The 21802-nt window shown below is 41.3% G+C and overlaps 2 long non-coding RNA genes across 4 annotated transcripts; both read left to right on the top strand.

Annotated features, from left to right (window-relative positions):
• The first annotated feature begins 3717 nt into the window (after positions 1–3717).
• LOC111271228 (uncharacterized) lies at positions 3718–19859 on the top strand. 3 transcript variants are annotated; one of them, XR_015315241.1, is made up of 5 exons: positions 3718–4641; positions 5395–5522; positions 7109–7359; positions 13391–13559; positions 15795–19859. It is a non-coding gene; the product is annotated as an uncharacterized LOC111271228 (long non-coding RNA). The 3 variants fall into 3 exon arrangements; XR_015315240.1 differs by having other exon boundaries at positions 13391–19859; XR_002686754.2 differs by lacking the exons at positions 13391–13559; positions 15795–19859 and having other exon boundaries at positions 7109–7960.
• Positions 9301–12067, top strand: LOC111271229 (uncharacterized). Its single transcript, XR_002686755.2, has 2 exons — positions 9301–11309; positions 11694–12067. It is a non-coding gene; the product is annotated as an uncharacterized LOC111271229 (long non-coding RNA).
• Positions 19860–21802: the final 1943 nt, after the last annotated feature.

Raw genomic sequence — 21802 nt, 5'->3', positions numbered from 1 at the left:
CCGAGAGCTAGAGGATGCCCCCTATCTGAGTTGATGACAATCAACTGAAGACATCTTTGATGAAAAGCGGCTGAAAAATTAGGGACCACAAAACTGTTGTTAAGCGCCTCAAAGCTTCTTGGTCTATTATAGAAATTTGGAAGTTAGTCCGCAGTGATTAGTTTCTGTCATCGGTAATAAGAGGTGGTTTTTGCATGTTAACAGCAGAACAAAATTTGTGTCCCCCTGTCTTCAAAAATCCTTAGTTCTAGGGTTCTGGCAAAGGAACAAGCGTTAATCACGTAATGTTATATGTCGGATTATAGCGATAGTTAAAGACATTCCGATGAATCAGACGTAAGTGAACCTTCATGACTAATTCGATATAAGTCTCATCTCCTTTGACAACCCTAAGTTAAATATCTAGTCTTATTTAAGTTTAGTACATTCCAATAAGTAACTGACTCTTCGTATGACGTTTCTGTCACAAAATGATTTTTTAAAAATCAAAAACATCGATCCAATTTTTTGGAACGCATCAAGTTACTATATAAACTCGGTAAGTATATAGGGGCTTTTGCACATCGTATTGAATAAGCTTGGAAATACACTGAGAGCATCTTGCTGCAATAGTTCCCACAAAACCACAGTACAAGAAAGATCTAGGATTTACGCAATAAAGAACTGCTAAAGATCAGTAAAAAAGCGTTGTCATCACTAACAACTGTACTTTATTTTAGCAAATGTTGATCTATGAAATTTAATGAATAAACAAATTTGATAAATTCCACAGTGGTACTTTGGTAGGACACGAATTTATTGGTAACGACGCAATTCATAATTCTTTGAACTTTTTTTTTAACTAGCTCTGCATTTAGATATTAGATGTTTTTAAGATTTTATAACTTATAAATGACATTGTTCAATACCGTGATGTTCGGCTAGCATTTATGCAATGACCTGCAAATTGACCTTAATAGAACATTGGCAGCGTTCCAACAAAAAACACTCAATATGTCTTTAAGCACTAACGATATTGACAAAAAGGACAAGGCTTAATCGACCTTTACGATCTTGTAATTTATAAAATCGAAAATACATAAATAGATGTTTATTATTAGAGGCCATTCGATACTCAGTACTACTATAGGACCGGGAGAGTTAGACAAAATAAATATCCAAAAGAAATAATAACACAAAGTTATAGAAAGGATAGATTGAAATGATCACGTGCGTTTAATAACTTACATTTGAAGACTAAATTTTGAATAGACACTGATTTTCCAGACGACTGACACCCTGAACGCGGATACAGTTAACATGTCAGTAATACATAGCTTAATAAACAACCTCACATTCGTTGTCGTTGTCAACAACCCGAAAAGATGATAACAGTTATTGCATTTCGCGGTCTGTCGATTATTTTTACTAGAACCACTGTGTGCGTGTCTTTACGTGGGTAATTGATATTTCTGAAAATCACTATGGTCTCTTGCGATGATGATCAGCCGTGCCAATACACCTTCTTGACTAACCTTCGGTTACAGACAATTTCAAAGACATCAGAACTATCCAGATTTAGCGAATTCGCCATTTTTCCAGTTGTTGCCTATAGTATCGTATAGTCAAATTATACCAGCCTTCTGGTTTTAGTACTTGTCCATGTGCAAGTACCCACGATCGACGCCATATGTACTATGCAACCGTCGAAGCGGCCATTGTTGGTCTGATCAAAACTCGTACGCCAATCGCTGTCATCGCTTGTACACCCATGCTTTGAACGTCTATGCTACTGCTGATAATGATAATTGTTTTGTTAGGTTTATTCGATAGACGCAAACAAAACTGATGAACGGATCAACGAGTTGATAGATTGGCAGCCACGGACGGTCAGAGGGCGACACCTGACATTCTAAGGCATTCGTCAAATTTTCAACTTTCACTCGCACCGTCTTCGTCATCGGTTCGATTCATCGTTTGACGCTGACGTTGTTTCGGCACATCGACAGCCGCTGCTAGTTAGACCCGTGTAGGCATTTACTGCGTACCTATACTGAATCTGCCGCTGCCCCTGACTTTGCGTCCAGCATCTGTCGACGTACACGACCACTTCTATGCTGTAGTAGTAGTATACATAAATCGTAACATATGTGCAAGTACGAAGCAGAGGAATAGGCGGCAAAGCTAACGTGCCGCATTAGCGAACGCAAGAAGCGTGCATTAAAAAAAAAAAAGTAGAAAAATCAAAAAGGAAGAAAAAGGAAAAAGAGCGAAAAACTTAAGGAAACAATGTGACAGAACGCGGTAGAGGGCGTACGTCGTGGTCGCTGTTGCGATAATGGTGGTCATCGATGACGTTGTTCGCTTGCGCGAGCTACAGCCGCAACAAAAAGAAATGAAAAAGGCGACGCAACAAGAGGTGGTATGAAGACACCGGTCAGGTACTGCGTACAACAGGGATGATACCAACTGAGAAGCAGCAGATAAAAGCCCTAACGAAGAAAAAAGGCAGGTTTAACACAACGAAAAAAACATCGGCGAATCGGAGAACGATAACGAAGATGAAGCAGAACAAGAAGACCGAATAAAACGAAAGCTATGCTCCTGTCCGTCTAACATCACTCGTGCCACTGCCAACAACATCGTCATCATCATCATCATCAATAATGGCAATCATTGCCTCCACCCCGTTGACCTCTGCCGAATGGAGGTCATCATCTGGCGGCAGCGAGGGAGCGGGAAGGGGGCGCATGAGAAGGCAACAGGGCGGGTTTTCAATAATCGCAGAAACTGACTTCTAGCATCGTGCATTGACTCGATCTCGTACCTACCTAGCATAACAATCTTAGCAAAGCTAGCGTAGTAGGCGATCGAACCCATCCCTTAGCTCCGTCCGATCAGCAGAGAAGTTAGCCTATACTAACAATTACCGTATATGAATGTTTTGATATAGATTGTGTATTTAGTACAAGAATGTATGCATATTTGGTATTTCATCTGAAACTACCGTTCGCAATCGCAGTCTATACAAACGCCTTTGTTGATGGGCCGTATATACTACTGAGTAGTGATGAGCAAGCGGGTGAACGCAGGGCAGGAATGTAGGCAACCGCATTTGCAGCAGCAGCAGCAGCAGCAGCAGTATCTGCGAAAGAGATTCGCACTACCGCACGGTGTCTCGCGTCTGATTGTGGTGGACTAATACGCCCCATGCTTACAACGAAGAAACGCTTGATTGACACCCGTTTGAGATACTAGTTGTTGCCATTAGCGATTGTATAATGGGCAAATCAATGATGGGAGAGGACGCACGAGGTGAGAAATAGAAATGGCTCAAAATGGCATGCGCGGCACGTCAAGCTGCTGCCTGGTAATGTCTCTCATTCAATATGGTCAGCGATGCTGTCAGCAAGCACAGATCATCATCATTAGAATAAAGAGCAACGTGGCCACCGTCAGCTACAGTGGTCACAACAATAATAACCAAACTAATGCCATCTCCAGGTTCTAGTGATATTTGTCCAAAGAGAGCAAAAAGCAAGCGCAAACAATTCAAAGAAAAGGGTAATGAAGTAACAAAGGGCGCTTGAAAGGTTGGAACGGGGGTTAGACGAAAAAAAACCGTATGAGAGAAAATGTACAAACCAGCGCTGGATTTGAGCATTATCAAGTAGAGAATGGCATTTCAATACAGATAAAAGCGGAGGATACAAGAGGCTCGTAAAATCAACTAAAAGAAAACGATGACAACGAAAATAGCTGAAATCCAAAAGCAAAATCACTATTCAATGACGAAAAAATAAAAAGTAGGAGTCAATCTGGTTAAATTTTTCTCCACCTGTCGAATTCGCTACCACTATTCACTAGGAACAAAGGCAGAATTCTACTTCCTGCCTACTTATTTGTGCCAATCCTCAGAGAAAGAAGACGCCACCGTCACCATCGTCTTTTCTCGGCTGTACACAGCCATCCAGATCTTACGTAGCGTCATATATTTTTAGCGTGCGTCCATATGATTTCGACGGCACGCGGTTGTTTGTTATGCATAGCTTGCCGTTTGCCTCCGGATTTTTAGCCCCGTGTCACCTGACTTTGATCAGTTAGTGTCCTGGCCACCGTACTGATTAAGGCATCGTACCCGATGTATGGGATGCATTTGATCAATTGCTTGAACGTCGAGGCAACTGGGTCCTCACAGGTCAGTGCATGCAAGCAGATTTCGGATGTCGACATCGAGCGGGTCACACCCAACGCCACGGAATCAAGTGAACGCTGAATATGGCTAATGTTATCTCTATTTCTGTCTATGTGGCTGTGACCATTTACCGTACAAAGGTGGCCCTATGGACGGGACGAATGGCACACGCAGCGGCAATAGTGATTCAACCTGTTTGACCTATCGATGGTTCCGTTCGCTACCGTTTACGATGCCGGTCGATTTGGCAAACGTATTGACAGACAAGGTCCAAAAGCAAATGCTAAGTTGTCATCACGACTATCAGAGTAGGAACAAGAGACGTAAAAATTTACCAACCGTGACAGCTGGTTATTGCCTGACGAGTACGAGATGTTACTGCAGATGTAAAAAATGACACATGGTTGAGCGTGCATTTAATATCAGTTAGCGCGAAGAAAATGCCGGCGTGTGTTACTACGACAATGGTAAGCGAGATCTACTTCACGCATAACTTAATCTACAAATATTGCCGAGATGACCGTAGCCATTGATTTTATGTGAGTTAGCATCCATACATTATAAACAACATCCTCTAATAGCTGAATTGGATTGAAGCATGACAAGAGTAATTTAACAATTTGCACTATTGTTTACTTTTGTTTTTTCTCTACCTAATGCACAACAGGCCAATGCAAACAATAGCTATAACCTTAATAGAAATATCAACAATCCGTGATTGATGATGGTTCTACAAAAGTATAATACAACACTAAGAATTAACAAGGTATCACTTTGATAATACTCATAACCGGTACAAATCGATTCCTTAGCTCTTAGTTGTTTTTTTTCTAACTAGCAAATGTTTACTGATTAACAGTATACCATTGTGAACGTCATTGAACTGAGGGCTACCGTTACTAGTTTCCTATACCGGCCTATCCTATATGATTAGGATTCGTATTCTAGGCACTTTTTGAAACTATTATTAGTCTTGGCTTTTATAGCACCTCGTACAAGGTAGGACACAGGAGTCTCGAAAGGGTGCTTTAATAACTTATCGTATGGCCAGTTTGTAATGACAACGGTGGAAAAGCATAGGTCCATTGAAGTAAACTTACCTGACGATATCCATTTTGAAATTTACTGATGAACTTGTTCTATGTAGCTAAGAGAAGAGGTTCTGGAGTTCTTACTTAATTACTGTCAGTGTGTATATTGATGTTCTAAACGCCACACAGGATCTGCAATCAGCCAAAACGCTCATGTCAAGACCGCCGAAATCTTCCACCGCAAACAGAAGGGATGCAGATCTATTTGAGAGCTTTTACAGCCGAACAGATTTCCTGCATAGATGCTTCCAATGATCGTGAGTACTTTACTTTTGACGTACAACGATCTTCACAACTCTATACATTGATTGTTCGTTATTGATTTTTTGCCAATCAACTAGATATGCGCAAAAAATTCCGTAATATTTTTTATGATATGGCCTCTATGTCCGTTCCATCTATTGGCATTCGGACCTTATTTCGGCCTTTTTTTTTTTTGCTGTTCGCGAATATCGTTGATACGTGCGAGCGGTGAAGAGGACTGTGAAAAGCAAAGTGTAGTATATAGAATTTTTGTATAAATTGACTATTGCAATATTGTACGAGGTATTAAGTCGCATTTTTCCCACTGATTCACACCTGCATATCGATCTAATCAGGGGTGTTAGTCGATTTGTGCTTCAGACTGTGAACAATGAAAGCGATTCGAAAAACCCAGGCCTTTCCTCTTATAGTCGTCAGCCGACATAACGAAATCAGAAGGAAGAACCCACACAATGAAACGTAAGGAAGATAAATACATGCATGACCTGGTTGAGAGGGTGGAAAACGCACTGCATTACCTTCTCCTCTTCGACAATATTGAAGAACTTCACATAACTTCAGCAGACGAAGACAAATCAAGTTGACCTCAAGGGTCAGCCGCGCACCAACCGGCTTTTTAAGCTTCTCTAGCTGTATGAAAAGAGCATCTGGCTAAAGGCTTTCCCTTCCTTTTGTCTTTCAAGTGCCAACTGAATCTAAAATGAACGCTCTGATCATACTTTAGCCACTCTTCTCAAACGAACATTCTCTAAGCAACTGATGCTACGATAAATATTTACATGCATTCTTGCCTTCGTGCCACCTGTAATTCTCGTATTAACATTATCGAACAACTTGTTCTTGTTCTACTATATATAACAACTTGAAAATGAGCATTCATCGATGGTTAGGAGTTTGACCTTTATATGCGTATGCAGTCCAAAAAATTTCCTAAACCTAGAACGTAAGCGTAGCGCTGTCCCGAAGGAAAGAAGAGTTACAACATTACAATTACTCTTCTTTCCTCCCTAAACCTGTAAATAAAGTCGACTGAATAGCAGCGTATATTGAGGCTTATGGTAGACTCTCCGGTTGGGCTAAAAGAGTTCGGGTCACCGACGCTACGAGGGAGAGGGCGCTGTGGTTAAATTTATTGCAAAATTCATTGGAGTGCTGATGAAGTTTGCATCGTCTCACCACACTCATGCGTACCGCTACGCGTCTGTTGGCTATAGCACGATCGAATCGGACTTTCGTAGTCAAATCCAAGCGGAGTAACAGCTTTCCGCACACAGCGACGCCGTCAACGATTCCTTTAGCCAACTAACACAAAACAAAAAAAAACTTTCCAAATCGTCGACCACCGTTCGCGCTATATCGCTATAGTACCGGCAGCGGCGATAGCAGCGCTCAAAACATCGTAACTTAAAGTGAATTATTCGATAGAAATATGATATGGTATCGCTACTATTGTTGACGCTGTTTTCGTTATTATTTCTCGTGTCCTAGTCGTCTGCCGCTAGTGGTGTTCACTTTTTTTCGTTTAACCGCCACTATCGCCGTCACCTCTCACATCTCGGCCGATCTTCGTTCTCACCAGGTGATCAAGAAACTGCCGTTTGCTGACGCCGATCATCATGATGAGGGCGCGTGAAGTCTAGCTTCTAAACAAGTTGCCGCCGCTACCGCTTCTGCCATATCGAAGCAAAGAGGAAAAAATGCCGAGAAGACAACGGGTTCTGGAGAGGGCGGGGAAGTTTGCTGTTCATCTTTTATTACAAATGCGACCAACTACATAACACTCAAGAACGACTATCGACGACAACATCAGCGCCAAGTGCGTCAACAGCGGTAAGCTAACGTTATACTAGAATGGCCACGACTCGGCAGTCCGAGCGGCAGTTGCCGACAGCGGCCGAACATAGAAAAAAAACAGAGCTTGACCTAACAGAGTGGTGTTTCGCCAATTGTGATCTCTGTACGCAGTCGCAAACGTACGTATGCATGGCTGTTGGTGATGTGCGGTCTGGCCAGCAGGCAAAAGGCACCAACTACTATGAACTAGAATGGAACAAGCAGTTTCGTGCTCGCTTTCTTGGGGCATTCTTCGTTTCCTTCGACTCTCTGGGATTCTTCCCCTCTATTCTTTTGCTGGTGCCTCGGCAACGTTGAGAGCAGTAGCGTCGGCGGCCATATCGGCGATCAGCCGGGATCGATTCGGGCGTGAAAATTGATTTGGATTCTTTTTTGTCGCTGTTGTGAAAGGATTGTAAAGGAAAAATCGCATAAAAGAAAGCCGATCGCCTGGCTGGTTGACTTAGTGATTTGCTCAGGTTCAAAGGCTTGAAAATGCCACTTGGATCACTATCGCAGTATAACCTCTAATGGAATGCACGTTATCACCTAGCATAAAAACGGGAGAGGCGCTAAATAAATTTGCCGCGTACATTTTTTTTTTGTTCTTTTTTTACTACGCGATTCGTGTGTATATCATATCGTTCCTCTGATAGGAAAAAAAGAGTGAAGAAACACATACACCGTATATCCACAGTTATGGACCCCGAAAAGCATTAGAAAATTTAAAATTATAATCGAAAAGTGTGTGTTGAATCGCCGGTTAATTATTGCGTTAAGGTTTACTGACATGATACGTTTATCCATATTACGATAAGCCTAAAAATGTGTTAAACCTTTGCTTAGGTTTTTCCTGTAACTCATTACTACGCATGCAAGCCAGATGCTTTTGCCACTTTTTCTTATTTTTTCAATTCGACAAAGTTCTAAACGGTAGCTAAGCAGGGGGGTTTAACGTTTCTCAGTATACATTTAGATCTGCGAGTGAGGTACGTGGGGAGATGAAGAAAGGCTCTTTGCATGTACCGAGTATACCTAAGCAGCTTAGGTGCCTAGCGGGTAGCATACTGCTTTCCTTTTCAAGTATTCAACGGATCCTTTGGTATTTGCGAAACAGTCGTTTGTGATCTCGGATTGTCATAGGATCAACTTGTTCGCGGCGCTCGTCGTGACTATGTCGATTGATTCAAATTTTACTATTTTGTTTCTAGCTCCAAATTCGGCTCAGACGTTTAACGTTGTCTGAGACACCGACAATGGGCCTATATTGAAACCTTTAAACGATTCGTCACCATTCTACTCCATACTATTGGAAAGTGTCCTGTCTCCTCTAGGCATCCGTTGTGACCTCACAATACAGTCAACGAAATTTCTTCTCCAGTTCATTTTCTTAGGTGAGTTCGTAGGTTTGCTTAAATGTATCGAGTTAAGCTTCCTAATATGGACGCCCCTGGCGCAAAGAGAAAAGTGAATTTTCAACATCTGCCTTATTTCATTTTCATGCCGGGGTCAAAAACAGCCCGGAATCTTTGTGCCATGTATGATGTGGATTTTGTTCCTAAAACGGGTGGTTCGCGAAGTTCAACAATTTGACATTTTGCAGCTGAAACAATGTGCTTTGCTCAGGGCTGGTGAAGGTTACCTAATAGAAGACGGTAAAGAACTAGCGAAATGACCAACAAGATAAACTGTGATTATGGTCAGACATGTTGAATCTATGGGTAGCAACCGTAGTGAGCCATAAACTGGATCAAAAGCGCAAAGAAACATTATTCATTATTGGCTGTGAGCATCTTGCCCAGCATTGGATAGCACAAAACTTCAATAAGGTCCTAATCAGAACTGCTATTGGTGATTAAAAGTGGCGTCTCTGCTTTAATACGAGGTAAATAATACGGCTAATCTCTAGGGATACGACTAAGCCCAGGTACTCATTTATGCTTTACGTCTGGTGGGATTGAGATGGGCTCACTTACTGGGGTATCTTGCGAAAAACGAGCCAGTTTACAAAAACCTGTACGTAGTCTAGTTAGAGGCTACCCAACAAAAAGGACAGGGTGAACAAGGGAAAGTTCTTTTTCTCGACGACAACACCAGAGCTTACATGGCAAAGTTCTTCCACATCCAACATATTGACCGGACCTCGTGTAGATGGATAATCTCTTTTGCGGGCCATTGGTGATTATAGATTTGACAAGGAAACTCATCTTAAAAACTGGCTGCACAAGGCCTTCAATAGCGGATCAGAAGGTTTCTTTCAAATTAAATCGATCGAGGAATAGGAAAAGGCCGTACAAAACCTCGGCGAATACCTAAGTACGTCGATTTGTTTGGAAGAAAACCTATGTAGTATTTTAATGAGTCGCTTATAGCGTCGAATCAGATTATCATTAGGCTGCTAGTGAGATCATCTATGGAAGTCTTTTTGGTTTAGTTATTCAAACGGCTATAGTGTATTAGGTTTTTATTTAAGCCAGCAAGTAAATCACAACTGACCGCGCTCCCTTGTACACGTACTCGTATTATAGTAGGCTCGTAAACTCACCGCACTCATACCGATTTTGTCATAACCCCTTCTATAAGTATAGTGAGTGGTTTGCGATCGGCATGTCCGTGCGGTTATCGACCAACGACGTACCGACCAAAGCTGCACAGATGCACGTTCACCTGTATAAGATATGAACGTCATATGTATGCCTATCGGTTATGGCAATGGCCATCGCGACAAGGCACGCGGCTGATTTCTTTTTTATGCTGCTGCCTGCGTCATCGTAGCCGCTTCTATTGATCATGAATGAGTACGAAATGCAGTGGTGAGTCCCAGCTGATGTTGATCATAATGACGATGGAGATTTGGTCACCGCGATTTTCAGCAACACCAGCAGTACCGTCATTGACTATTACCAGCACTCAGGCGACTTGGCGATGAAGTGAACAGCCGCTAACGGCTTTGCAGTGGACACAACTATCGTTTACCACTATAACAACAACAATGTACGACAGCACAGTTTTCTCTTAAACGCACACGCGCGCCGGCAACCTCTGACCCCCCATCGAAGGGGGGCGGATTCGGGTTTAAGTCGATAAGCAAAAGCAAAAAAAAAAAAAGAAAAAATACAGGAAGGTGTGTAATTTTTGTGTAATCGAACGAAGCACGTCTCACGAGCGTGCGAACACGGAGCAACGCGAATCGGGGTCCGCGATGATCCGATCACCATAGTACGACATCATACTACTGATATAATGCATACCGATGTAGTATTCTGTGAAAAAACGGGCAGCAGCGAAAACTCCTATGAATGAATGATTCGTGTAAGTGAGCGTTCTTGGGTGAATGACGAAGCCCGTTGTTATTGGATTGGCCTGCGATACGATGTTGCCTTAAGGTGGTAATGGTTCCGATCTGCTGCTGCCGCCGCCGTGCCGTTGTTGTTGCCATCGTATGCCGTCAATGACTGAATGAATGGATAATAAAGTTGTATTGGTAACGATAATCATCATCTTTGCTAGTGATTACCATGACGTTGTTACTGATGACGACGACGACGGTGTTTCTGTTGTTGTGACTGATCGCTATTCATGTTTAAGTGTCAGTTGGAAGTTGCTATACTGATACTCAGCGGCGATAGTAGAGGCAGAGTCGCTATTGGCTAAGAGGGTAATACTCTAATATCAACAACGGCAAGGAGCAGTAGCGGGTGCGATGAGGTGGGCGGCGATCGCGAACAACCGATATACGTTAGGCATTAAGAAGGATAAAAGGAGTACAGGCAGCGGTCTGTGGGTCTAAAGCAAGCAAGAATACAAAATGCTATTCTTATCGTTATTGTCGATTTTCGTTCGGTAATGTCGAGCGGTCATGTCGCCATGCGTGATGGCTAACAGATCAGATCGGGTTATATGTGGAGGATACGCAAAGCTTCACAGTAAATCGACCAATGGCCAACGTACGTATGGTCTCGTCAGTTGATCTCTGAAATGAAAGAATTACAGTGACTTTCGTATCACGAGCATCGGTATTACCAGCTTCACTATATGCGTACCGGCGCCATATTGCTTTTTTAAATAACAACGAACTATCATAATCAGAGATGGCGCATGTAGACGCAATACTAGCGGTCTTTTAGTTCATATTAGATACAAATTGAAAGCAAGAAGGAGACAAGGATCAAATACGTATACTCTCCAATAGAGCTATTTTTACCTAACGGGCATGCACATAGAAGTTTACACAAATATGTACATACATGGACAAACAAAGGTAAAAATATGTTTCGAAAACGCTATTCCATCTGCCAGCCTCTAGAAGCCCTATAACCGTACCTTCGTAGGTTCGTGTGAGCCGTCGGACGTATAATGCTCACTGCAGTTGATGCTGTCGCAACGTTATTCAAGAACGTCGACCACCCTGAGAGTCGTCGCCTCAGTAGACATTTTCGGCCAATCCGGTGCCAAACCCTGCTGGACGTAACTGACCATCAGCAGGCAACGAAACCCCACAAAGCGACGCAATACGACGAAAGAGCGATTTGTTATTACCCGAATATACAAAGGGTATATCTGATACATAACATTATTATTTATTGTTGCGTATAATTCCAATTAAATACGAGGCTACATATTGTAGAACACTGAAAAATGGAACCACATTATGATCTTTTTCAGTTGGTTTAAAGGTAATAAATTCGCTCGTTTCCATTATTAATTTTTATCTTGAAAAATATTCTAACATTTAAAGCGAACGAAATATGTATGTTTGTATCGGTTGCATTAAAAATAAGTCGTAGGATTTGCTCAATATTGTCTTCATAGTTAGCCTTCGTACAGCATATTTGAAATGCCTGGGAAAAGGCACTTTCCATTTCGAAATTACTGGAGGCTTACGATGACCCCTGCTATATGTGGGGCACTTCCTACGACGGCGCGCAATACTGAAACTTCGTCTTATCAATCACTCTAAGGCTAGTGCACTGCTACGATGGATGTTGCCTCATGATAACACTGCAGGACGGTTGTATTAAATGATAGTACAGAAAACTGTTTTCATACACGTTTTCATAGCGCAATGAATTGATAACTGAGGCACCTTGCTGTCAGGACAACGGATCGCGCAGCCTAGATCCAACTTTCGCAAACAGTTAATCCGTTGTGCTGTACTCCTGCTAACTTAAAGACAAAGCTACTAGGGATAATTAAATGCGAAAAAAAGGAGGCCAATGATGTTGCTAATAACAACGAGTAGTATCATGCCATAGACTAGCTTAAGAATTAAGAGTTCTACCAAATCATATGAAAGTCAAGCAGTTTTTCCACAGCCTCATCTTCGCCTATGTACCTAATGACGTTACATTTCTTTCCCGACCCCTCGTCTGGCTTATTGCAGAAGCAGAGTATTCGATTGTAGTAAAAATTATTTCGTTGTAGGCACTATTTTTTCTAATTTTCGATTGCGACAACTACCGCGAAAACGCCAGTCAAATCTATGTAGAACGTTCCGTCATTGACCTTTTTGTAGTCGTCCAAAGCTCCTGAGCAGATCTTTTGAGTGAAGCAAACCTTATTTCAGCTTGTTTTCGATTTCCATTGCCAGCGATGTGCGCGATGGCCATGGCCAAGTGCTTTATCCTGATGTCTTCTAATAAAGGGGGTGTATTCTGCCATGGCTGACTATGATCGTCAATGGGTTGTTCAAACTGATTTGGCTAGCAAGGCTGTGTTGCCAGAAAACGTAGAATATCCAGATCGTTCAATAACTAAGACGAATTTTGGTTTCTCTGCTCAACTTTTCTATTTTAAGTGTTTTTTTGATTGCAGCTTACCTTGTGTCCATAGCATGCGTAACAATGTCTGACTAGTCAAGAGAAATTAAAAACTTAGAAGTACGCGTTTGTTTTCTTCACACTCCCTATAGTATGCCGACCTCGGACTAAGCATACTGCGAGTGCATGCTCACCACCGATGATATTTAACTCATAGTGACTCTTTAAAAATAGTTTTTTCTTCTTCTTTTTTTTTTTTTTATAATTAGCAAATATTCAGTGAAGGCGATTATCTGAGAAGTTAACTTGAGTCAACCATACGTAAAGAATACACTTATGCGATTGCTGGGGTCTTCGACGACGAGGGCCGCTTTCAGTCAGGTGGCGTCAAACTAAATATAAAAGTAACTATCGAAAACTACATGGACCCCTATCGAGGTAATATATAATAGATAATAGTCGATTTTTCGAGTTAGTGGTAATTCGTACATTTTTTGTTAATCTTTAATAATTAGAATTAGCATGATTTCAGTTTCGTTGTTTAGTTAGCTAGTTTTCTAACTTTGTCCGCTAATGAAGCTGGTGTCCGTATTCTAAGCAAACCGAAATGTCCTATGTTTGCGTCCCGAAACAAAGACGAACAAGAATAAACTCGTCCTCTTAACTTCATGTCTGGTCTATATTGTCTCAGAACAAGTTAGACATCGATTGAACTTTTCGGTGTATTTGTAAAAGCATCATAGTCAGTGTCGCAATTTCGTCTCACGACATATTAACTTACCTACGACGACAGCTAAACAAGGCGAATTTATCGTTTGCCCTTTATAACAATAAAGTAAAAAATGTATGTTCAATTATGCTAAGTTAGGGTAGGTGTCGCTGAATGTTGTGGATCAGTAGCTGGGTCAGATACTGAAGGCGCTTGGACCAAACGAAAAGACTGAGGGTTGACGCTGGCCAAGATAATAATCAGTATTTAACAATTTGTTATTGATTTCAATAAAAATGCAATTATCCCGTACTGGCCCAATAGTGGTATGATCATCCAAGGGATGCTGTCCAAAAATTCAATCGTCGGCCATAGATAAATTATAAAAAATGTGAATTTCTATATTTGTCCCGTTGAATCCTCCTTGGCTACCTTTTGCTGTAATCTCTGCGTCCGGCCATTTGGTGCATCGGTCGTTTTCCTACTTCTTTTTTTTTCTGCTATTGATATATCAAGCCGTTTATTAATGAGCAACACGCTTTGTCCATTTTGTCTAATCGGTAAGAATCACGAATTTCCATTCAAAATTAACACCATCATCATTAACAACAGCTACTTTCTTTGTTACCCTTCTATCGCCTATTGATATTCATTCGGGGTTCGAGGTTCATTGTCCGTTACCAATCAGCGAATGATTCAAGTGGTGATTATTTTTTGTAGACCTGTTGATTTCCCTCCTAAACTTCACCCCGCTGGCGTTGATTGCTCGTTGGTAATGCCTTCGACCCAACTGGTCCTCGTCAGTTGATCGACTCTGTTCAAAATGACGCTGTTGCCAATAATCATTATATATGATACAGATTTGAAATTTGTAAAACGACCGACAACCGCTCAATAACAAAGTTAGTCAGCCGCACGTTCTAAATGGGGTGTTACAAATCAGTGGACAATTAAACATACGGCGGCGTAAAAATTCAATAATGAGTGAAAGTGAGCATTTCAGCTTGCCAATGGAAAATCATATTATGCCGTTGTGATGAGTTAATATTCCTAAAGGCCCGTGTCCATGTGCGAGATCCTATAGGCACTGTTGTAATGGGGTCCGTACCGAACGGCACGGGAACAACGAGTTGATCTACGAGGGCTTCGTGAGGTGCTGACAACTTCATAAAAGCTAGCTAGCTAAAGGCGCTCCTGCTGTTAACACTGTTGTTTATTGCTCTGTCGGACAGGAAGAGTAGCGAGTTTGAATTAAAACTAAGTTTCGATGAATTCTGGCAGACCTAACGCTGCCAGCTTGCTAAGGTAACAGCAATTAAAAAAGGCCGCCGTTCGAGGCCGTCAGACAGTCGAAAAATAGAAAATAGCAGTAATTATTAAAGGTCTGTACAGTAGAAACAACGCTGTGCCGTTTTCGTTACGGCGATAGTCCGATAGATGCGTTCGTTTGTGCAGAGTGCCTTCCTTAACTTAAGCCGGGTGAAGGGGCAACTATGACGTGCTATGATGACAGGCACATGTCATCTAATGTTAGTAAAGACTTCCTTTTTTTTTAACTTGCCATTATGTACTTCTTGTTCACATCTTTAGTATATAGAAGCTTCTGTAGAAAAAAAAAAGTAAATAATAATTTATACTGATACCTACTATATCAATAGTACATGACTTGTCTACCTAGACAGTAATGAAAGTATGGTAAATATCTTTTAAATATAAAAAGAACATATGCTAAAGCGTTTTAAAAAAACTACGATTTCCGCGTCTAATTGCTACATAACAATAATAATGTAAATAAGAATAATCGATAAATATCAAACTAATGTTTAAGGTGATCTGCCAGTTGCACTATCTCAAAACATTTTTTTTCTTTTTTGTAACAATTATCGTTATTTTTTCTTCTGTAAGGACTGAATCTTATATTTTTTTTTATCATAAATTACTAACTAATGTGATGTTTATTATAGGTGATATATTATTTCGTCGCATGATAATATGAAGATCTCATCTGCAGCAGACAAATATAAGGTCCTGTACAATTAAGCCCCACAATCAGACATGCTTTCTGTTCTCTGAGACACGTATCTGTTGTATAATAGCGGCGTGCACAGTTTTATTCTAAATTTCAGTATTGTCTAGCTAACCTAAGATAGGTTAGCATTTTGTTCCAGATTAGATAATGAGACTGTTTTGCTGAAAGGAGTTGTTAATGAAAAAGGGTTCCGGGGGGAAAAATTAAACCCCAGTTCGGCGATGATGAATGGAGCTACCTGCACGCACAACTCTTAAGAACGAAACACTTTGCGCATATGCCCAGCTATAATGTAGGAATGTACAATTGGAGGAAAGTTCGTTGAATAATAGGAATGAAGAGCTCTGGACAGAATGCGTCGGTCACAATTGTCACTCTACGAGTTGATATAAAAAAAAAAAGTAGCCGACGCAGATATGCACGAGTGGCAAAACACCAATGAGCGAAGGAAGACTTAAGGTCTTTAGAATTATACTTCTTACCGTTTAATTGTTTTGCAGTGTACTTAAATTTGAAAAAATCCTTTACATTGACAACGATTTCCCCCAGAATTAGTTTTACGTACCACTAATACTAACTGTTTGTAAACCCCACGATCGTAGATGGCATCGTTTGAAACAAACCAACAACAATAACAATACGACCGCCGGAACAACTGAGGTGAACCGTACGCAGTTACGCCAGTCTCTCAACCTCTGAGGGGACAAAAAAAGGTCACAATCTTACATCAAAGGCGCCATATTTGAACGAATCACGCCTCGTACGTGCGCAATATGACTGAAGACTGCGGGGTTTCAGCCTGCACTGTGGAAAATGCAACAGGGTGTTCTATAAAGTTAGTTGACGAGACCGACCCTTAAGCTAAGCCAGCAAAACAATGGCAATGTAGACCATATGGCTTGCCTGTTGCAATGGGCTGGCACTGTACTGGACGGCCTTGTTTAACGAACGTTTATTCCGGACTGTTTCGTCCTCATATGCGGGATTTCGTTATCCCAAAAAGCAAAGGCGACACAAGCCAACCGACGCCGAGGCGAGGAGTCACGAAAACGTGTTTGCTATGCACTGCCTTTCTATCCGCTGGCAAAAAGATTGGACGCGTTCCTAGAGAGTATGAGTGCAACATTCAAGAAACAACACGATCATAGGAAAAAGACGTGCAAGGTCCCCCCTTGCCGATATCAACTTCGGCCAGACTTTATGGACTTGAAAGCTGCTTTCGACTCTCTCTCAAGGAATATAGCCTAAAGTATCCTTGCCGACGTACGAGCTTCTGCAAAAGTACTTAGTAGCAGCGATACTGCAAAAGAACAGCGCTATCTATAATCGATGCTGGTGTTTTGAAATCCAGACTACAGGTTTAGCCCGGGGTGATCACTGAAGCCCTCTCCTTTTTTCGGTTTTGCTTATCCCGGGCAAGATGCGGGGGTTTACAAATATGGTGAGGATTTGCCTCTGTGCAGGATTTTTACAGGAACAGTCGCTTCTATCTGCAGCACGCTACAGCCAGACCAGATTCCGTTGTCTCGGAATTGAGTCTAACCATCAGTCTAATCAAAGCCGAGGCAACTGAAATCAGGAGAAATATCAGAGTCGCGCTTTGTGACACGCTATACCTCTCGAGTCAGCCACCGACATATATAAGATGTATATTCGCCCCGCTGAAGCTGCTGATCTTTCTTCCTACCAAACCAAACCAGACCAAACTTTCTTCCTTCTTCAAAGACATACGAAAAAATGTAGAAAGTCTTGATAACGTAGTCCTCAATATTTATACCTACCGATTGCACCTCTTAAACACTTTACGACATTTCCACCTCAAGGTTTCACCAGTTGCCACTTGCGGGGTGGGCTTAATTTAGAAACACTTAATAATATTAGAGGACTTTTCCTCAAAAGAATCTTGGAACTGCACAGGACAACCCGTAACAGGCATGTTTACCTAGCGGCGGCTGCAGCGACGTCACCGTTTACCAACCACCTACTTCGCAGTTTTAATCTACCCACAACACGGACGCTTCAAAAAAGCAAGTGAGAGAAGCTGTAAAATGGAACCGAAAGGGGCGGAGGTTGACCCCGAATGGGGGCCATCACAGATACGACGTGGAAAGGATTTGACTGGCCTATCAAGCATGTGGTAACAGGCAATGCAGTACACAATTTCTACCATCACCTATTGAAAATACAGGAGTTCTGTTATGCGTTTGTATTAAATCTAGGCAACCATTTGGTTTGTATCATACTTTCGACTATTCACAAACTCAATCGCAAAACAGTCTGACGCAGTAATTAACCGAGGAATGGCACTTGTATAACGCACTTATTGGTGGGCCCTAAACAACTTACCCCGTAGACGTTGAATCAACCAGTCTAGAAACGTTATCTTTAGCCAAGCTTGTGAAGCAATCATATATATGGTATCGGATAGGGTATAAAGCTTAGTACGCCAAGTTGCCATAAATATATATATTTCGAATTTTATCTGGCAAATTTAAATAAATGGATTTATCGGATTGATTATTTACAAGTTTACAAACTATTCCATATATTCTTTTAAAATCTCGTTTTTGCTATACGAACATCTCCTCTTTCGTTGAGACATGTAAAATGCGTCGCTACTGGTTCCGTGCGCTGTTTTTCCACAGCTTTTACGTAACCCTTTAATTGAATCCATCCCCCTTTTGCTTATCATTTATAGCCACTGATACATAATTAAAGTGCAACTTCTATAAACGTTGTGTTTGTAAATAATCTCAACTAACTTATCAGCTTTAACGTTCAACAGGCTACGACCAAGAACTGCTGCCAACTTCGAAACCTCATATTAAAGGCGAGACAAGCATCATTACGTCCGCAAATCTGCTATAATTTATTATTAATTAATTAAGATTAATGGCTTCATTTAAGTGTTCCAGCTGTAGCGGTTCACTATTGTAATGTATTGGCTGGAGTAGTGACAGTACGGTGATACGCACTTGTGTGTATATACGTGTTAATATTCCTATATATTGTACGTATGTGGTGCAATAAATGAAGGTACCCGCACGCACATTAGCCAGGGAAGGATTGTTTGTTAGCAGACGGGGACGTGAGTCAATATTCGAAGTCCATTATGAAGATGCCATCCTAACGAAAGAGCTTAGCGATGAAAGCCAATAAAAAACGATTTAAAGCCGTTCTCTTGAAAAGATAGCCGTATGACGACTGCGGCCGGTGTATCTCGTCGGCTATGGATGAAGTTACGTTCTGAGTGCGTCTGTTCGCGCGGACTTCCTTCACTAGTCACCTATAGCTGCTCGCTGATGATGATTAATGTGCAAACAAATCAAAATAGAAAAAGCTATTTTTTTGTACTTCAGGCGAAAAAAAGCCCGTTGTCACACAACTTGGGAAAGGCGCTTTTTCCCGAGTCATCTAATTTAGATATGAAACTGCTTGTGCGATTAGGGTCTTCTCATGTCGAGGTTGCGCTGTCACTAAGTTGTTCGTATCACGCGTTCCTGTGCCAAATTGTGTTTACATTCATTTAATATATAGTATAAAAGTAAAGGGAAACATTTTATACGGCCGGTGACTCTAACAGATTCATATATTAGATAAATATTTTTTTTTAACAGCCTAAAATGAGTTCTAACTCTCTTGTCCTATATAGAGATACCACTGTTTTTCAAATGTACAGTTATCATACCCCAGGCCTTCCTGATACCAAACCGTAGCCGGCCTCTAATATATGGGTTTACGAATCTTATCCGAGAAGAGCACCCTAATGGAATTATTGATTGATATCAAGGATTTCTGTTTCAATCGTACGTGCGACAAGGTTACGTATCCCTAGCAATGTTTAACCCTGCCGGTGAGAGGCTCTTGCAAAGCTGTTTCCTGCCTGTAATTGATTTGACGTCGAAAAGCTTTAAAGCCTCAATGTACCTATCATTCAGCCTTAACGATATACTTGTACTGTAATATGATTATGGAATAAATTCGTGTTGTATAAAAACAACTGTCCGATTCGTTCAACCTATTTAAGGCTAAGCTGCCAGCTGAAAGAAGGTCAAAACACGACTTAAGGTTATACCATCTTTAATGCTAATGATGGTGGTCCATGCTGATAGGATGGCCGCTCTTTTACGTGTCCGGTTCGTGTTTTAATAGTCGCAGGTGACTGCCAAAGCTGAATCACCGATTTCGTTGATTGAGATGGCTGAATCGTTCGTTAGACCCGTTCATCCGTGACGACCGCTCTACTCTTGTATTATAAATTGATGATATTTGTTTGAAAACAATAATTATTGCATCTCATCGTAGATATGATCCATAAAATTGACTATCCAACAATCACTCCTAAGCGAATACAAGCTACGATACTGTTGAAGCGTTTTTTTTTTTATAAATAAAATAAAAAAATAAACTAATTTTGATACGGCTAATAATAATAATGATACGCGACAGGATTGATTAGATGCGTTTTTCTATAAGGTAAGAGATACTGCACAGATATGATTGATTATGGTACTTCAGGATGAATGAAGCAAACAAATAAAGGGAAAGCTAGGTTGCTAGGCGAGGTTAGGTCACACGCTGCTAATGAAGCCTTGGCCTCTGACTGTGAATCAGTTCATTTCAGTGAACATTGAGCATTTTCTTTTCGAATATCCAGTGCAATAGACTTACGTAACGTAAAGCAAAAGCGATCTTAAATTTTTCCTATTTATTTATAAGTAGTTTAATAATTTATCTGTTTATCGTGGTTTTGCTTAATTACATCGTTTTAGGTTTTCTTTAGACAAAGGAAGCAATTGGAGGGAGGCCAATTTCGGCATCACCGTTTACTCTATTTATCAATCGGCGATATCCGTTCTCAGGATATGTTTACAAACGAGAAACAAAAAAAATCTATGTTAATACTGTGAAGACGCTGTACCGTGAGATGGCAAACTAATCTACCAGATTGTTGTTGCCATTGTTTTCTTTCCGCACAGTAGCTTTACATCCTTTGTCCAGGTTCACCGTTGAGCTACACTGTCGTTGTTTAAGCGATCACTTCGGCTCGTTCCGGTGCGCTTGCGATACTGTATGTCGATAACGTCCGATCCTATGTGATTCAAATCCACTTTTCGACCGAACCATTTCATTGTCGCTGCAGTCCTCGTTCCCCTATATCTACACGGTAGCGCCTCACGTTGTTCGTCAGGCACGCATACGAAGAAGATCTTCCCATAGCACACGTGTCCCCGAACCAATAGACCGAGAAACGGACGGAGAGGAAGATCTAGGTAGAGGCGAAACATGAAGTATAAATTGAAGAACACTACAAAGCAATTCAAACAAATACAGATTACTGTATAGGCGGGTAAGGACAACAGAGCAACGCGTCGAACATTCGGTGTTCGGTTGATGGCCGATGTCGCTTATAAACAACAGGTGCGTTCATGGGATACTATTTTTTTTTGGTTTTCAGCAGTATGTGACGGGATTTGTTGGAGACGATTTCCGGTGGCTGGCAGAGGCGTCGCTTTGCTCCGTTACTGTGCCCCTGCTGGGCCCTTTAAAGGCTACTTTTGTTTTGTCGCACGTTCCGTTACCGTACCATTACGATAGGGTAACTATAGGAGACAGTGTATATTTATATTGGATCGGGAGCAAGAAGGAACGGAAATTGATAATCGAATTAAGGTTGCTTTGCCTGTTGTTAATGCTCGGACGAACTCCGTATTGTTTGTGTGATTGACATTCTATATTTTTGCCATATTACTCTTTTTGGATCAGCGTATTAGATGTAACAGTTCGCACTTTGAAAAAAAATCAGCTACCGATAAAGGGGTACGCACCGAGTTTACCATGTCGATACAAGACGGCGTTGGTTTGAAATGGGTATCGGCAGCGGAAAAACAAGCTATATGTTAGGACGAACGGCAGGATAATAAAGAAAAATATTCTAGTGTG

Source organism: Varroa jacobsoni, unplaced genomic scaffold, assembly GCF_002532875.2.
Source record: "Varroa jacobsoni isolate VJ856 unplaced genomic scaffold, vjacob_1.0 contig00432, whole genome shotgun sequence".
Taxonomy (NCBI): domain Eukaryota; kingdom Metazoa; phylum Arthropoda; class Arachnida; order Mesostigmata; family Varroidae; genus Varroa; species Varroa jacobsoni.
The sequence above is the reverse complement of the archived record's forward strand: the minus strand, read 5'-3'. Positions and strand labels throughout refer to the sequence as shown.